The 19,683-nt window shown below is 44.0% G+C and overlaps 1 protein-coding gene across 5 annotated transcripts in view; it reads right to left on the reverse strand.

Moving 5' to 3' along the window:
• Positions 1-19,683, reverse strand: part of LOC127435417 (synaptotagmin-1-like) — a 309,874-nt gene that overhangs the window by 142,729 nt on the left and 147,462 nt on the right. For all 5 annotated transcript variants that reach the window (XM_051688901.1, XM_051688900.1, XM_051688902.1 and 2 more), the window contains one exon: positions 7,987-8,067. The gene's annotated coding sequence lies outside the window, so the exon portion shown is untranslated. The remainder of the gene's footprint in view (positions 1-7,986; positions 8,068-19,683) is intronic.

Below are 19,683 nucleotides of genomic sequence, written 5' to 3' on the forward strand. Positions count from 1 at the left end.
ACTGGTTCGAGCTGAGAGAAAGGCTACGGTAACTCAGTTATCAGTACTCTGTACAATTGTAGTGAGCAGAATAGCTTCTCAGAAAGCACAACACATCGAAACTTGAGGCGAATGGGCTGCAACAGTAGAAGACAACGTTGGGCACTTTATTAGGACCATAGTGTTCCTAATAAAATGCTCACTGAGTGTAAAATTAATTTTACTGCCAAGCTCAGGCTGTAATAGCACAATGTTAAGCTCGCCGGGCCAATAACACGAAGTTTTGTAAATGAAGCACAATATATAACAAGCCTAATTTACATGGTGATTCCGTGGAAAGGAATGACAATTACTTAATTTAAAAACTCATGACATGCACTGATTGTGCTTGCTTAAACTAGATTCCAGGTGGATAGTAAATAAGATGCAAGTTTTTGTGCTGAAACTGTTGAATTAATCCCTCAGAATTTTGTTTGAGGCACTTAGGCCTTGTGCATATAGGCAACAAAAACCTGATTCCCCATCCTACTCAAATCTGTTTGTTTTTTGTTTTTTTATCTGAACAGGGAAAAAACACATGAAATCCGATTTACACAAAACCTTCATTGGTGGTTTGAAATCTGATGAATGTGTCTGAATAATCAGGTCAGATTTCAAGTGGATTTACTTCATTCATTGTGCGATGGGTTGTCATGTGTTGTGTTAGGACAAGACGACACACTGTGTGTCATATGCAGAGCTCGAGTTGAGGGGGGATACGAGGGTATGCCATCCCCCTTGTTGCAAAAAATACCAAAAAGCATCCCCCTTGTAAAACCACCATCCCCCCTTACCATCCCCTTTAGATCAATTGTGTCATGTATTACTTAGAACTAATCATGCAAGTAAAATATTTAATATTTAAATTTTAATATGTTTGATACATAATAGACTTTAAATAAGGGTGATTAGCTGGTCAGAATTTGATTTCGACATATGTGAGGTTGCCAGATTTCTATAGGTGAAATTCCCCAATCAGATCTGTACACTTGTACAGTTTGGATATATGCCGCCAGGGTGATGCTTTAGTCCTGCAATCTGGCAACCTTGAGCGTGCGAGCTCCCTCTCTACTGCGAAAAATATGCCGGTTTTCTGTCACTCACTCGAAGTTGTGTCGATGTAGTGACACTAGGGGTCACTCTTGGGAGCCCGAGACACCTCTGGTCTTTGATAAAAGGCCAATGAAAATTGGCGAGTGGTATTTGCATGCCACTCCCCTGGACATACGGGTATAAAAGGAGCTGGTATGCAACCACTCATTCAGATTTACTCTTCGGAGCCGAATGGTCATGCTCACTGAGCTGAATTCCCACGACTGTTCATTCACCTCTGCTGGATCTGATGGCGCATTTCAGCGGCTTCTCCCCCCTCTGCACTGGTGCACTGCAGAGAATGCCCCTGGGCGCTTCGGCAGAAATAAAAGAGTATATTTCCCTAAAAGTTGCGGTCGTAAGAAAGCGAGCCATCCCAGAGGCTCCCCGCCTCGGTCCTTTTACCCACGGGTATGAGGCCAGCGTGACTAGCACTGGGGGCAATTTGGGGACCCCAATGGGACCGCCTCCGCCGGGTATCCCCCCGCAGACCTCCCATTCCCCAGCACGCTCGTCTGCCCCGATCGGGCTTCCGGATGAGTTCGCCGGCTCGTCTCATGGCGAGTTTGACCTCTTATTCGGAGCCCGCGAAAGTAATGAGCTCTCGAGCGCAGCATCGGAGAGCGGGCTTGTCCAGTCGGAAGCCTCAGCTGGGCTTCTCCCTTCGGGGACGATTGCCCAGTCACAGGCTGATGCGGAAATGACGACATGCTTTCTCGGGCAGCCGCGAGCGTCGGCTAGAATGGAACCCTCTGCTCTCCCTGAACCCTCGCGGCTCGGTGATTGGATCCTGGGCTCGCGGCGCCGCTCAAAGCCACGCCTCGCCCCATTCCTTTCTTCCCGGAAGTGCATGAAGAGATGACAAGGTCGCAGGAGGCACTTTTTACTGCCCGGTCCCGATCTTTTCAGCTTCCCCGCCCTCACTACCCTCAATGGTGGGGCGGCCAAGGGCTATTTGGCAATCCCCCGGTGGATAAAGGCGCTCGCGGTGCACCTATGCCCGCAGAGCGCCGCCACCTGGCGCGGGTGCCCACAGCCCCCATCCAAGGCCTGTAGGTTTACGTCGTCTCTGACGGCCAAGGCCTATGGTGCCGCTGGACAAGCCGCCTCCGCCCTGCACACCATGGCTCTCCTGCAAGTCCGCCAAGGCGCTAAAGGAACTGCACGAGGGTAGTTCCGCCCCGGGACTGATGCAGGAACTGTGCTCGGCGACCGACCTCGCTCTCCGAGCGACGGAGGTCACGGCGCAGTCTCTCGGGCGGACGATGGCCACACTAGGGGTCCAGGAGTGCCACCTTTGGCTCAACCTGGTCGAGATGGGTGAGGCCGACAAGACACGGTTCCTTGCTGCTCCCATTTCCCAGGTGGGCCTATTCGGCGACACAGTCGAGGACTTTGCCCAGCAGTTCTCGATGGTGGAGCAGTAGACAGATGCTAGCCGGCATATCCTGCCCCGGCGTGGCTCAAGATCCCGCACCCCGTCTACACATCGCCAAGGGCGACCCCCTGCGGTGACTGCACCGGCTCTGCCGCAGTCCGCCCCTTCGGCCCGGCACCGGCGTGGAGCCCACCGCAGGAAGCGGACGCCACCCGTCTCGCGGCCACCCAGAACCCGTGAAAGGCTTCAAAGCGCCCTTGAGACGGGTGACCCAGGGACAACAAAACCCACTGCTCTGGAGCTGGTAAGCAGATCTCTCCATCTTTTTGCATTTAATTGCGCTGCATGCCCAAGTGGCTGCAGTACTCAAGAGCTCTGCAAGAGCGGTTTCCTTGTCCCTGGGTTACATATCTGGTGTGCACGGCTGTCATCACGACCACCGTCCACCACTCTATTTGGCAGGTTTGGCGCTCCAGCGGTGGTCTCCTGCCCCTGAGCGCCCAGCTGTGGCACAAATCCACACACAGAGCTTTAGAATCTCTGAGCAGCTCTTTGTCTGCTTTGGTGCACAGTGGAAAAGAAGCGCTGTCTCCAAGCAGAGGATCGTCCACTGGCTCATTGACGCCATAACTATGGCATATGTCGCCCAGGACATGCCGCCCCGGTAGGGCTACAAGCCCACTCTATCGGGTGTAGCAGCTCCCTGGGCCCTGGCCAGGGGAGCCTCTCTAACAGACATTTGTGCAAGGTTCTACAACCTCCAGGTGGAACCAGTTTCATCCCAGGTAGTGTCACACAACACAAGCGGATAAGCCTGGGATAGCTGGCCGGGTGTATCACTTGCACATAGCGCCTTCCACCTCCCTTGGAACTGAAGACGTGCGCCATTAATTCCCAGTAGTGTTCACAAACTTTGTTCCCTGGTTGACTTCCTCCGAGCCCTGTGGCAGTTGAGTTTTCGGAGAGACTTGCTGCCGGCCCAGTACACATGCAAACTAAGAGTCCTGTTCTGGGGTAGGTGCTCCGCATGTGGCGGTTCCCTGTAAGGCAAACCCCATGCGATATATATCTTCTGCTAATTCGTTTCCCTGTTGGCAAACTGCGTCTTCCTTGGGCAGAGCCCCTCTGCCCCAGTCTCCATGTTTGTAGTAACTCCTCCCCAATTGGGCAGGATCTACCTTGAAGACTCTCCACATGGTTGGAAAGACCATGTGATGTATTTTTCCACTTAAATATCCCCCCCTCTCTTTGGGCGAGGTGTGGTCTCCGCGGTGTCCTCCCCTTGGGAGGGACACCCCCGACTAGACCTGGTGGCCCAGTTGGATAATCCCCTTTCTTTTTTAGGGAGTGGAAAAAAAAGAAGGGGAAAAGAGGCCACTACTGGGTTAAGCCTGTCTCTATCTTTTGGGTAGTCGACTTGTCCCCAAAAAGGGCCGTTCGACACTCATAACTATGTTGGGGGAGGTTACGTTTCGACCTGGTGTGCTGGCTATGAGGCACACAGTAGTCTGCCCACCACACACCGCCAGTTCACGTAACACAGTTCAGCCAATTGTGTGAAAAAAGTTTCACGCACTTTCAAACATGGTCAAGTAGTAGATTGGAGTAGAAAAAATGCGTGTTTGCAGCATCTAGAAAAAAACATTTTCATGATCATAATGTGAATTCTTTTTACAAGATTCATCATAAAATACAATAACAGAGGGTAACAGGTGCATATTATGGCCGTGTGTCCTAAGAGTCAATGAAGTGACACTCATTTTTGTCCAGATCTATTAAATAAAAAATACAAAAAAAAATACACAATTGGCTGAATTGTTTTTGGGGGGGGCAGGGGGGAGAAAAATATGAAAAATATCATGTGGTGTCCAGAGACAGTAAAAAAAAAAAAAAAAAAAGTCAATGTCTCATTAAAAGCTGAAATTCCTGAAAAAAGATTTGTTGGCATGACTAGTGCAGAATAATCTTTTGTTATTTCTTAAAAAAATAAGCAGTGAAACAATTGCGTTTTAAAATATGATTAAAAATGCTTTTGTCCACCAAGTCAAAGTCATTGGGTGTAACCAGGGCCGGCCCGTGGCATAGGCAGTTGCCGAGGGTGCAAAATGACAGAGAGGCTCTTGTTGGAAGTGCGCCCTCTCATGACGACTGTGGGTATTTTGCTGTTTATGTTAACCATAAAAACCATGACTACCACCCCTGGAGTTCGCGAGTTCGAATCCCAGGGTGTGCTGAGTGACTCCAGCCAGGTCTCCTAAGCAACCAAATTGGCCCGGTTGCTAGGGAGGGTAGAGTAACATGGGGTAACATCCTTGTGGTCCCTATAATGTGGTTCACTCTCGGTGGGGCGCGTGGTGAGCTGTGCGTGGATGCAACATCAACATCTATTGCTAAAGTCTCACGCATGGTGATCCTCAGATCTGGCCAAATATAAATTGCATTTTGGACATCCAGTCTAGAAAAATCTGTGCTTTTTACTGCTGGACTGACAGAAATTCTGGTTACAAAATCTACACTATTTTTTGTCAGCATCTGTCTATTATTGTGGTATCAACTGTTTCAGACAGACCAACTAAAAGACACACAAAAACTATGATATGAATTGATTACTGTTCATTTCTGGCCAGAAAAATCTGCAAATTGAACCATACTGTATGCTGTTTGTCAAACGTCTGGCTATGTGAGACTTTGAGTGATGTGATATCTTGTTTGGTCCTTACTCTTTGCTGCTAGCTTAATGCTACAACACTAGAAATTTAATAATTCACACTGAGGATGTGAAAGGGAAGAGATATGCATAAGAACAACCATGAGCTCTTCTTTTTAACCTCATTGTCTATAATAGCCAGAAGTAAATTGCATTGTTGTCACATCTGTGCAGAAGACCCTGCGGGGACAAATCTGGCGGAGTGAGAGTTCCCTGCCCAGTTGAAGCATCCACCGTTCTCCTTCAAGCTCACGCTCTGCCACTTTGGATATGTCATGACCAATAAGGATGAAAAATTGGACTGTTCACGCCAATCCCGCTCAGAGCCCATGCCCGAGACCTTCCCTACTTGCCTAGAGGTGCCGAGCCACCATACGCTCAAAGCAAAATGGCATTTTAACAAGGACTGTATCAAACACAGTGTCTCCCCAAATGGCCACTCAGCTTCCTTTACTTGGCACAGCTGCAGAAAGGTGCTAACCTTGCACAAGTATAGAGTTATTAATCACAACCAGGGCCAATACCCAGCTGGTTTACAAAGGTATAACAGCGTTAAATAATTGTGAAAGTGCCAGGCTGATTACCTTAATTTAAAATCCATATGTGTGTGTTTGCATTTTCTTTCAGCCTTCTTATATTTAAAGAATAATAATTAAAAAAAAAGAACATTCTGTCATCAACAAACACCCTAATGTCAATCAGATCAAATATGGCGGCTATATCAATAACATCAAACCTCATTGGTTCTCATCGTGTTTCATGGCCAAATGTGTGACATAACTTCAATGACGTTTTAAGTGCTCTATTAATTATTTTATTTCAGAGTGAATAACGACTTTATTCTGTTCTGTTAATCGCGATTGTATCGCTTCAGAAGACTTGGAATATAGCGCACAAGTCATATCGATTGCTTTTACTGTGGTTTTATTTTTATTTATTTTTTTGAGTTTCACAGACCAGAATCATATTACTTGCATTATGAAAAAAAAAAAAAAAAAAAATAAATAAATAAATAAATAAATAAATAAAACCAGTGAAGACTTTTTATTTTTTATTCACCTTTTGTGTTCCACAGAAGAAAGAAAGTCACACAGGTTTGTAGTGACATTCTGATAAGTAAATAATGACAGAATTTCCATTTTTCCAATTTATTTCTTTAACACCTTTATAGTCTTACTTCTCTTTGTTCCTTGTTTATGCAGTCTTACAGTGTCCTTGTTGACTGTGTGGGCTATTCTTGTGCATGGCTACTTACTCAATTCAAAAATTTGAAGGACAACACACTGTGTTCTGAAACAAAATGAGGACTGCACCAGTGTTGACATTAAGCGGCTTTGCCAAGGGATGCTGCAAAACGTTCCTTAATCCTTTATCAATACGAGCTGGATTTTTTTACTCTTTTCTTCTCCTGAAGGGTAAAATCCATCTTAAATGTTAGCTTCCACCTCCCCCCGAGGACTTTTAATATTTTCCCGAAGGCTTGACTATCCATATTTCAATAAGGTGTGTTTGTGTCTTCTCCAGCCAGGGAGCTAAATCAATATTGCATTAGTCAAAGTCTTTAACCCATGAAGGGGAAACGTGCAGCTAAGTGACACAAACCGTTTCGCTCCAGCACCTCCCACATGAATGAAAAGATGCTGCTTAGAAATTGGGTTACAGATTAGTATTTGGCATACTGAATGAGAATGACAGATTGACAGAGGGAGAGCACAATGTATATATATTATTTGGAGTATGTATTGATTTGTTCAGCGACGGGGTGGAGTTCTTGGTACGTGTGTCCTGCTCACATGGGTGACTAGCATTGTTGGTCATCATGTTGACTCAAAACCTAGTCAGCTGCCTACGTAGGCAACATTTTCCATATTTCAACAAAAGGTAGGCAGCATAATTATGCTGCCTTCTATGGCAACGTTTAAACTAACAAATTTTCCATTTTAATAACTCCGAACATCATTGTTTACCAAAGTATGATGTACTAGAGAGCATTTTCGAAAGTCTCAGTTTTTGGGTGAAGGAAAATGCTGTTCCATTATGGAAGAGGGTTGTAAAGGTAGCACAATCAATACAGAATACATTTCAACAAGCTCAGTAAAAAAATACATCCAAGATTGCAAGAAAAATTTAGATAAATGTTAATTATATTTTATAATTCATTCAGTACTCAAAAGTAAAGATTAGAAATATTTAAATCTTATTAAAATGGACAGATTTACTGAATATTTGTGTATTTTTGTGTATTTTTATATATCAATTAGCATGCTGCCTTAGAGGTAAGCTGACTATGTAGACCGTAGACAGCAAGGCAGCTCACTAGGTTCTTGGAACAGAGCTGTTGTGTTTTGATGGGAGAAAATCAAATCAAATCACTTTATTTTATCAAATCACATAGCAAGCATTGCTATGCTTGTCCATCTGCTTTAACAACACTAACCAACATAAATCAACATGGAAAATCATGCTGGTCTAACCTGGTCTTTGCAGCAGGGTGTGCTTTTTTTTTCTGTGTAGTATTTCGATTGGTGTGTGCCATGTGGCTATGTGAGTCAGCAGTGCATGTGTACGGTGTGTTTAGATGGGCGTGTGTGTGTGTGTGTACTGTGTTTGGCTGGGTGGCAGGTGATAAAGGCTGAGTGGACAGATAGGGGATGAAAGCTGTGCAGGTGTTCGGCTGTGAATGGACAGGGAACCTCTCCAGCCCCCTGGCATTTCTAATGAAACCAAACGGATGCATGCATGTCTGTGTGTGTGTACGTCTGGTCTTTGAAGCCACAGGACAAAGACTAACCTTTAACTCAAGGTAGCCTGCTGCTGAATCTGGCTTCAGATGCTCTCTCACTCAAGTCACAGGTAGCAGTCTTCTTCTGATCTGAAAACGGAAAGAACAGAGTTCAACGAAAATAATAGGCTAAATAATAAACCAAATTTGTGTCATTTTTTTCGATGTGAAAATACTTTCTCTAATACCAGCTCAATATGCAGAGACAATTATAAGTAAAGCATTTGTAAGTTTCACACTTTCATTATTGCTCTGTTTGTTTGAGTGGCCAGGCCAGTCAAACACAACAACATTAGCTATGTTTCTATCAAAGTTACGATTTTAATTTATGAGAAAAACCATAATATTGCAAAAACAATGTGCGAATAAAGCCACGTTTCCATATCCTTGTGTTCAAAAGAACAAAATCGTCCCTTCCGGAGAAATTGTAGACACTGTGACTCTTTTATTAATAAAATGCACACGGTTTGGAGTGCACAGACAAAAAAACTGTAAAGAACTTTGTCTCATGTCTGGAAGCGACAGCGCATCACACAGTTCTGGGAGCACTATGTGTGTGTGTTCCTTCTTTCTTTTGTCTTTGCCGTGTGGAACTATAAAATATTTTTCAAAAGTGTCAATAAACTTGCTCTTCGTCACAGTTCACGTTGGTATTTGACTTATTTGCTCTGCAACCTCTTTGCAGGCTTTACATTTCCTAGACACTGTTATTTCAGGATGACCAGAGCTACATTTCAGATGCAATTATTGGTCCGCTGGTTAGTCCAGTTATGAACAAGTTATTAAGACAATTTACTTTTTGATGCGCATCTTGTATTCCAAATAAATTCAATAGCAGTTTATTCGGCTAATGTGTGTGATGAGGAGGAGGGTGGGGCCGTGCCGTGAGGACACACGCCTGGCCCTGAATCGGGCTAATCAGCCGGGAGGAGGATAAAGATGAGCCGGAGGTGCCAGTTCGAGAGAGAGAGAGCCACATGCAGCCTCAAATGCAAGCATTAAGAAATAACCCATAATGCCAGTGTAATTTCCTCCTGTTGATTTTCCAATCATCTGGGTAATCTCAGTCTCTCAGTGGGGAATGGGGAGTTCGGTATCGACAGGTCAGTTTCACAGCTGACGTTCTGTGTGTTAATTTGTGGGCTGGTTAAATTGCGTAACGTGCCGTTGAACCAAGATAAAGAGCAGCTGGAAATCTCCACACCACAGGTGCCGCCTGTCATTGGGGCATGGGGTTAGATAATGCTGCCTATAGAGTATGTGAACCAGGATGACGCATAGGAAATACAATTGTTAAGTGATCTCTTTAATATCTCAATTTTTGTCCTAAAAAGCAATGAGATTAAATGGAGAGAAAATGGAGACTTTTCATTTCCAGTACCAGAAGAGATCTCAACAATGTCTCACTGTGCTCAGACAGAAAATATAGTCTGCAATCAAATGTCAGAGGCTTCAATATGACTCTGAGCTATGCTATCAACATTAATTGTTTTATATCTCTTTACTCTGTACTTTGTCAACAATCATCTCATTTTCCTTTATTTTTATTCATCCTAAGGCATTTTAGGAAAAACATCTCAACAAAGTTGATACTTAGATAAAGCATACTTGAGATCTCCATAAGCTCCAGTCGTGCCCATGAGATATAATAGAGCAGCCTCTGAGCAATAAAATGTTCCTCTTGGGGAGTAACAACACTTTGCCCACAGGTACGGCTCTAAACAACATCTCCAGAACACAAACTCTTTTTAAAGTACACATTTGGCTAATTCTATTTGAATACAAGGACAAATTGTGCCAACAGAATTCATGTGGCTGCCAAGCTGAGCAGATTTTTGAGTTGACTATTCTAAATACAATCATATGCACAAGCTCTCGCAGACTTGATTGTCATTTTCTTTTTAATGTGAAAGTAAAAAAGTGATTCATCTTTGTCATAGTGCTGAAGCCCAGTTATTGATAGAATGGCATGCTCTCAGAAGCAACTATGAGGGAGAAAGTGAGAGGGAGGGGGTCAGAACTGAGATATCCTCTCTCTTCAGAGGCTCTTTATCTGGGCTTTGATTCACAGATTAAAAGCAATTACTTTAGACTGGCAGGTGTTGGAAAGCAATGCATGGATAGGCAATTTATTCACTCACATATTGAGAAAGAAGAAAACAATTTCTCTTTATATGGAACCAAGCCTTTTATCAGTCAAAGAAATAACACATTGCTGCCTCTGGGACAAAAAAAAAAAAAAAAAAAAGCCAAGGCCTACAGAGCCATTTCCCTTCCATCTACATAAAGTGCTTAATTTCCATTTTGGAGACTTGCCAACAATGGTGTAAAATGGTTCTTTTATATGACTTGAGCTGGTAATACCAGTAAAAAAAAAAAAAAAAAAAAAAAAAATCTTGATTGTAAACTGCCTTCAGTATAGGGGAGACCGGGGCTAGATGTCACACTTTTTACTCCAGTGGATATTTCTCCAGGTAGGTTTATTTTTTAAAGTAAATTTCTGTATAGCCACATACACTCACTGAGCACTTTATTAGGAACACTATGGTCCTAAAAAGTTCCTGATGTGGTCTTCTGCTGTTTTAGCCCAACCGCCTTAATGTTCGACGTGCTGTGCATTCTGAGATGCTGTTCTACTCACTACAACTGTACAGAGTGGTTATCTGAGTTACTGTAGCCTTTCTGACAGCTTGAATCAGTCTTGCAATTCTCTGTTGACCGCTCTCATTAACAAGGCGTTTCCACCTGCAGAAATGCGGCTCACTGGATGTTTTTTGTTTTTGGCACCATTCTAAGTCAACTCTAGTGCAGGGGTATTCAATTAAATTTCCAAGAGGATAATAATACGTAGCTTCCATGGTGTCAGTAGTCATATGGCTATGAAATTATATAATATATAGTTTTTAATAGTTTTTATAACTTGCCACGTTGGTAGCAGGGTGTGCAGGGATGAGGACATTGGGGGCCCACAGACAGCCAAAGTAGTGGGGTCTGAAGGATCTTCTACCGAAGGATTAAAATATTTCATTAAGACTTCATCAGTCGAGGGTACTTGGATATGAAAATTAAAAGATAAGATCAACAGTTCGGTTTGAAGCTGAATGACAGCAGTCCAGTTTTTGTGTTGAAATATTATTACATTCAGAATATATAGTATATGTATGGGACATTTCACGGATAAAAATATATATATATATATATGTATGGGGGTTCAGGGGTGTCCCCTGAGAGAAAATGTATAAAAATGTAAGTCTGAATTGACCATTTTTATATTTTCCTTAATGTGAGAATCTACTAACAAACAAACAAAAAATTTACATAATAACAGTGAAGCATTAAAATACTGTTTGCTTAATTTAAGTATAAAAATGCTTGCCTTGCCATCCATGCCATGATGACATCTCTGATTAATTTTCACATAATTATAACAAAAACCTGTTTGTTTATTCACATATGCCTACACAATCACTTAGCCAGGTGTCAGATTACTAGCACAAAGATTTAGATCTTGGTCCGGACTGATATTTCCTTGCGCATGAAAATCCCAGGAGATCAGCAGTTACAGAAATACTCAAACCAGCCCGTCTGGCACCAAAAATCATCAAGTATCTGCATGATTTTATGCATTGCACTGCTACCACATGATTGGCTGATTAGATAATCGCATGAATAAATAGGTGTACAGGTGTTCCTGATAAAGTGCTTAGTGAGTGTACCTTGAAGTCTCAGCTGCAAAAAAAAAAAAAAAAAATAATGAACATATTCACCGTTATTGCCCAGGATAAAAGATACAGTTCAATGAGCACACGTTTACCTGTGAGACAGCTTATATAGGGGAGAATTGACACCGTGGAACCTGCCGTTAAACCAATGGCGTAGATATCATGTTAATATTTGGGGGGACACGTTCCCTCATCACCCTCTCATCACAAGCACCAAAACAAAATCCACACCTCACTTTATATACACCTGCATTAAAACAATAGCCAATTTAGGGTTTTCAGCTAAACTTAAGTAGTACAACAATTAACAGGCACAAAACAATTCCTGGCAGAAGAAAAATGAAACAGGTAATCTGAAAAAAATATTAAAACATATATTATAATATAGAAAATAATGTAATTGATGAACTGAATACATTTATGACATGTAAAACATGTGACAACCTGCCCGAATAAAAATGTGACTATATGCCCCAACCTGGCAATAACTTTTATGAAACATACCTTTGTCCTAAGAACACATTTAAATCTTTTAGTAAAAATCGCCCTTCATAATTGATCCTTATCTTTTGATTATGTTTGCTTGTTTACCCACAAACTATATCAAATATATTATGATAGTGAAAATTTACTTTAGAGGGTAGAATTCACAAAATATATCTAATTTAAGAGGGTTTCAAACTAGGTGTTTAAAACCAACATACAAAACGTCTCGGGTATGTGAAGCGTAACCCTGGTCCCCTAAGAGGGAACTAGACGATGCGTAATCGCTTTTGAGACATGTCCCGTGTCACGTGGTCTGAAGCCCTTATACAATCACGCCAGTTTATTGGCTGATGGCGTTTAAGCAACGCCCCCAGGGAGCTACTTCATAAGCTCCATAAAGGCACACGCTTCGCACCATCGCATCAGATTTTCTGCAGGAAGGCACGAGACTCTGCAGCTACTAGAGAGTATGGCAAGCTTACGCAGCATCTCGTTCCCTCTCAGGGAAAAAAAGGTTACGCTTCACATAACCGAGACGTTCCCTATCAAGGTCAATCGAGCTGCGTAATCACTATGGGGAATGATATACATTCACGGCATGCGAACAGAAGCTGCCAACTGTCTATGCCCGTGTGGCAAGCATAAAGCGGTGCACAAACGAGTTAAAGTGTCCGAATAAACAGAGAAAATTATGAGCTTACTCCTGTTCCGACAGAGAAAACATGGGAAGCAGGAGTCAAACCCTCATCCAGATTATAAAATCTCACAAATATATGTGGTGCCAAACAAATGTCTTCCAATGACGCACCTCTAGCCAAAGCCCATGAGGATGCAATGCACCTTAGAATGGAATCGTAGAATGGGCTCGAATACCTGAAGGCGAATGTAAACCACATGCCTCATAAGCACTCAAAATTGCATTGACGAGCCAATGAGACAGTCTCTGCTTAGACACCAGAAAGCACACAAACAACTGCACTGACTTACGCCACTGGCTAGTGCGGTCAACATAAACTTGCGGTGCCCTAATTGGGCAAAGCATATGCAATATTTCATGCTCCTCCAACTCAAATGGGGGAGGATAGAAAAACTGAAAATTGATAGTCTGTGAGTGAAAGGATGTAGACATGAACTTGGGCAAATAGCCCAAGCAAGGTCTTAACACCACCCTTGAATACCCTGGTGCAAAACCCACACATAATGGATTGATCGACAGGGCATGCAAATCACCAACCCTTTTAAATGATGCCAATGCTACCAGCAGGGCCGTTTTAAGAGTCATAAATTTATCAGTAACTGTTGCCAAGGGCTCAAATGGAGCTCCCGAGAGCACTTCTATAACAACAGATTAATTCCTTAAGGGAACACAGACAGGACGCACCGGTCTATGCCTGCATACGCTGTGCATAAAATGCGAGACAAGAGAATGCCTACCGACAGAGACTCCATTAAGAAGCATGCGCTCAGCCACTATAGAGACAACATACACTTTAAATGTTGCCGGGGCAACCCCGGATCCAAAACGCTGTACCAACAGGGCGGAGAATTGGATCTTCACCTCGCGCCGTACACAAAGAAGCAAAAATACACCACTTAAACGTATAAAGCTTCCTGGTTGATGGAGCTCTAGCATTCAAAATGGTGTCAACCACCGCAGGTAATAAACCATCGTTCAATAGAGCGCTCTGTTGAGGGGTCATACCCATAACTTCCATAAGTCTGGTCGGGGGTGCCAAATGCTGCTCCGAGCCTGAGACAACAGTCTGTTCTGACTCCCAATCTCCCAAGGTGCTTCCTCCAGGAGAGAGACCAGTGTTGAAAACCATACTTGAGATGGCCAATACGGCGCCACTAACAGAAGCCGAACCCGATCCTCCCGAACTCTCTGCAGCAATGCGTGCAGTAGACTGATCAGAGAAAATGCGTAAAGACGCGCTGTCGGCCACTGATGTGCCAACGCATCGATTTTCCCAGCGGTGCCGGGGGCGAGAGTGAAAACCAGAGGGGACAGTGTGATGTCTCGCTCGAGGCAAACAAGTCCACTTCCACTCTGCCAAACCTTCTCCAGATTTATTTTACAATCTGAGGATGCAATGTCCTATCTCTGGGCATCAAACCCTGTCTGGACAGGAGATCCGCCCCCAAATTCAATCGGCCTGGGACATGTACGGCTCGTAGAGACAGAACTTTGTACCGTGCCCACAGAAGAATGTGCCATGCCAGCCTCAGCATGGCATAAGAGCGCACCCCTCCCTGGCGATTGATGTAGGACACCACTGTTCTGTTGTCTGTCCGGATAAGGACAAAGTCCTGAATCTCCGGACAGAAATATTCTAACAGCAGCAGCACCATAAACATCTCCAGACAGTTTATGTTCTAATATCGCTGCTGACCCCTCCAAAACACATAGGCTGGATGGCCCTCGTATACAGCGCCACAACCCGTGGAGGAGGCATCTATCATTATAACTCTGCGGTGGCACACCTGTCCCAACGGAACACCCAACATCAGAAGGTGCATCTGTTTCCATAGTAACAGTGTTCGGTAGCACCCACACACTCTGAAGGAACGAAATGCATGTGTCAGTGGTTAAAGTCCCTTTATGGAGTTCATCCAGCACTAAAAAGTTCTCGCATACAACATGCCCAGGGGAATGACAGCTGAAGCCGCGATCATGATCCCCAAAAGCCTGTGAAATCTTCTCGCAGGGAGAACATGTCCCACTTTGAACATCGCTAGACAATGGCGGAATAAGAGAATGTGAGCTGGAGACAGACATGCCTGCATCGCCTACAAATCTAGCTTCACCCCTAGAAACTGAGTCTGTTGCCTTGACAACAGAACACTCTTGTCTAGGTTTACACACAGCCCTAGAATATTCAAGTGGCTGAGAATGACATCTCGATGTTGGGCAGCTAAAGTCTCCGAGTGGGCTAGCACCAACCAATCGTCGAGATAATTCAAAATGTGGATGTCCTGAAGCCTCAAGGCATCACAGCTGCATCCATGGATTTTGTGAAAGTGCATGGTGCCAATGCAAGTCAGAATGGAAGGACACAAAATTGATATACTTTGCCCCCCAAAGCGAATCTGAGAAAGCACCTGTGCCAAATCTGAATATGGAAGGAAGCGCCCTTCAAATCTACTGTCACAAACCAGTCCCCCAGCTGCACTTGTGACATTATTTGTTTTTGTGTTAGCATTCTGAATAGACATTTCATCAGCTTAGAATTCAAGAGCCTCAGATCCAGAATGGGACACAAGCTGCCATACTTTTTTGGGACCAGGAAATAACGTCTGTAAAAACCGCACTCTGTCTGAAAAGGGGAAATTTCCTCTATTGCCCCTTTTTCTAAGAGAGAGTGAATTTCCTGCCTCAAAAATGGGGCTTCTCGAACAGAAACCTGTGTCGGAAGAACCCTGTTGAACACAGATGGATTTTGCATGAACTTAATTATATACCCATGCTTTATCATTCGTAGCACCCACTTCGAGATGCCCTTCAACTGCTGCCAAGCCGACAGACGGGCAGACAGAGGGATTAATACATGGTTTTGGCTTGTATGGTGCGCTTGGCTTATTCTTGAGGCCGGCTGAGGAGGTTTTAATAATGTCTTTGCCTTTATTATATTCAGGCATGAAATATAGGTGCCCTGAGATGCCTTCACAGCAGAATAGAATAAACTCTTTCCCTGGTATCTTCAATGTGGTTTAGTGTATGAACATTGGGGGAGATGTTTATTTGAGAGAGCTGATTTGTAAAAATGCCCCCAGAACTGTGTATAGGAGGACAACGTGTGCTGCTTATGCTCACTATGTGTTTTGTGTTCTGTTACGCATGTCTCAAAACCTTTGGTCTTGGAGACAGAGGCCGAATTAAATCAGGCAAATATAAAGGGCCAGACACTCTGAATGTCTATACAGCAGAGGATGCCAGATAAATCCTTTTCCCTAGCATAGAAACAGGGAAGAAATGTACATGAGAGGGGGTTTGAGAAAATAAGCAGGTTTGCACAACAGCCGTGGGGGGGGGGGGGGGGGACAACGTGTGGTGCTTATGCTGACTGTGTGACTTGTGTACACTTGTGCTTTGATGAACATCGAATTCTGTTACGCATACCTCGAGATCCTTGGTCATGGAGACAGAGGCTGAAGTCGGGAAGCATTTAAAAAAAAAAATTTATGTTCGCTCCCCAGCAAGCTGCGGGGGAAAACTGAACAATATTCTGGTTGTCGGACATTCGAGGCACATACAACAGTAAACTCAACCCGAAGGGCAGATAGGAGAGAACCGGATACATTAATACGGTCCAATTTCGGGAGTCATGTGACACCATGTGAGGATCAGACGTGTGAACGGTGAGCTCTGCACACTTTGTTATGACATAATCCGATGAGATTCTATACACTCTGTTCCATAACGGTTCTAGAAGGACAATATGTCAAAGCATTCAAAATCCTTGGGCTCTGGAGACATTAAAAGACACATACATTCTCAAGCTGACACCCCTGAGCAGGCCGCGGGCCCGGGAGTCGATTTGGTCGGAGAGATGCGGGAAATGTGGTGAGAGATGTTGAACATGTCGGCAATGCTGACGAAGGTCATTGCTGACTTGGAGTATCTTGCTGTGATACGTTGAACGATAACTGCCATGGAGGCAAAATTCACTGATAAGGTTACAAGAGTGGGGGATGTCGAGAATCGGATCGATTATCTGGAATTATTGGAGGGAATCATCTGCTAATCCGCTAGCAACCCAGATGGATTTGGAGCATGTCTGGGAGAAGTTGGAGGACATGGAAAACTGTAGCTGGCGGGATAACGTCCGTATCGTCAGAATTCCTGAGGGCAAAGAAGGACAAGGTATGGTGAAATTCCTAGATGGGCTCTTTCTGAATCTGCTCGACATAGCAGGCCATAAGCTGGAAATCGTGTAAGCTCACAGGGTTTCAGTTCGGCGATTCACAGAAGAAGATGGGCCCCGATCAATTCTGCCCACATTTCTGAGATCATCAGATAAAGATCTTGTGTTACACGAGGTGAGGAGTAAAGGAAGGCTTTCTTGAAGGAACCACAGCATTTTCTTGTTCCCAGACTTTGCGAACTCGACGAGAGAAACGTGATTAATTCAAGGAATCCAAGAAACATTTACATCAATGGAAGGTCGCTTTTGCACTGATATTTCTGGCCAAATTGAGAATAGATGCTAAGGATGGCCGTAAAACATTCACATGCCTACAGCAAGCGATGTGCTTCATAAAGTCAATGGAGTGAGTAAGTCACATTGTTGTACTCATGTTGCAGCCGAGTGGACCGGCTTACTGAACATTTGCTTGACTGTTTGAAGATTCTGCATGCTCTTTTTGTGCTGGTTCCGCCTACCGGATGGAGTTTATTTTGTAGGGCAACACACCTTCGGGACGGTTTTGTGGATGAATCTAACACTCTTTGTACTTAGTCTGCCTATCGGCTGGAGTTTATTTTGTGGAGTATTTTTGGCTAAGTCATTGGAGTGATTAAGTCATTTGCTGGCATTCATGTTGCAGACAAATGGACCGGCTTGCTGAACATTCGTTTGACTGTCTGAAGAATCTGCGCGCTCTTTTTGTGCTGGTTCCGCCTAGCGGCTGGAGTTTATTTTGTAGAATAATACAGCTTTAGGAAGCTACACACTCTTTGTGTTTATTCTGCCTATTGGCTGGAGTTTGTTTTATAGATTATCTTTTGCTGTGTAATTCTGTCTCACAAAATCTTTATAGAAACAAACACAAGTTGTCGCCGGGGTTCTCGTAGGCGTGCATGGACTGTTTGAGTTTGGAGGGATGGACGCCAGTTGGCGCTGTCGTGCGCGAGATTAATACATATGTTTTTCTTTTTTCTGTTTGTTTGGTTCTGGGGAATGTTCGGGGTTTGACTGTTGCACTAATGTTGGAATGTGGTCTTTATAATCTTGTTTTTGACACACTATCTATTTTTTCTTATATGTCAAAATGTCAAATGTTAATATGAGTGGATTGTCTCTCTCCACGTGGAATGTGAATGGGATGAGGCACCCCATAAAAAGAAGAAAGATTATTTCTCTTCTTAAACATAAGAAATATGATATAGTGTTTCTTCAAGAAACGCACCTTTCCCCGCAGGAAGCTGAAACATTTGGAAAGATATGGGGTGGGCATTTTTTTATAGTGCTGGCTCGAGTAAGAGCAGGGGAGTCATTACACTGATAAGTAAACATCTACAGTTCAAATGTCTCAAACAGAGTGAAGATAAATTAGGAGTCATTATTGTTTTAGCTGGAATTCAGGGACAAAGTCTTATTTTGGCGAATATTTATGCACCTAACGTTAATGATTAGGGTTTGTTTTTTATAGATCTTGAAGAGATGTTGCAAGCCACTGGCACCCCTCATGATATAATATTGGGAGGAGACTTTAATCTTTTGATGGACTCAGTCCTTGATCATAGTGAAGCAAAAGTGTGCAAGCCCCTTAGAGCAAAAGTGACGCTTCACAGGATGTGTAAAAATCTTTGTCTTACATATACACTATATTGCCAAAAGTATTCGCTCATCTGCCTTTAGACGCATATGAACTTAAGTGACATCCCATTCTTAATCCATAGGGTTTAATATGACGTCAGCCCACCCTTTGCAGCTATAACAGCTTCAACTCTTCTGGGAAGGCTTTCCACAAGGTTTAGGAGTGTGTTTATGGGAATTTTTGACCATTCTTCCAGAAGCACATTTGTGAGGTCAGACACTGATGTTGGATGAGAAGGCCTGGCTCGCAGTCTTCGCTCTAATTCATCCCAAAGGTGCTCTATCGGGTTGAGGTCAGGACTCTGTGCAGGCCAGTCAAGTTCTTCCACACCAAACTCGCTCATCCATGTCTTTATGGACCTTGCTTTGTGCACTGGTGCGCAGTCATGTTGGAACAGGAAGGGGCCATCCCCAAACTGTTCCCACAAAGTTGGGAGCATGGAATTGTCCAAAATCTCTTGGTATGCTGAAGCATTCAGAGTTCCTTTCACTGGAACTAAGGGGCCAAGCCCAGCTCCTGAAAAACAACCCCGCACCATAATCCCCCCTCCACCAAACTTCACAGTTGGCACAATGCAGTCAGACAAGTACCATTCTCCTGGCAACCGCCAAACCCAGACTCGTCCATCAGATTGCCAGATGGAGAAGCGTGATTCGTCACTCCAGAGAACGCGTCTCCACTGCTCTGGAGTCCAGTGGCAGCGTGCTTTACACCACTGCATCCAACGCTTTGCATTGCACTTGGTGATGTATGGCTTGGATGCAGCTGCTCGGCCATGGAAACCCATTCCATGAAGCTCTCTACGCACTGTTCTTGAGCTAATCTGAAGGCCACATGAACTTTGGAGGTCTGTAGCGATTGACTCTGCAGAAAGTTGGCGACCTCTGCGCACTATGCGCCTCAGCATCCGCTGACCCCGCTCTGTCATTTTACGTGGCCTACCACTTCGTGGCTGAGT

This window comes from Myxocyprinus asiaticus, chromosome 45 (assembly GCF_019703515.2).
Source record: "Myxocyprinus asiaticus isolate MX2 ecotype Aquarium Trade chromosome 45, UBuf_Myxa_2, whole genome shotgun sequence".
Taxonomy (NCBI): Eukaryota; Metazoa; Chordata; class Actinopteri; order Cypriniformes; family Catostomidae; genus Myxocyprinus; species Myxocyprinus asiaticus.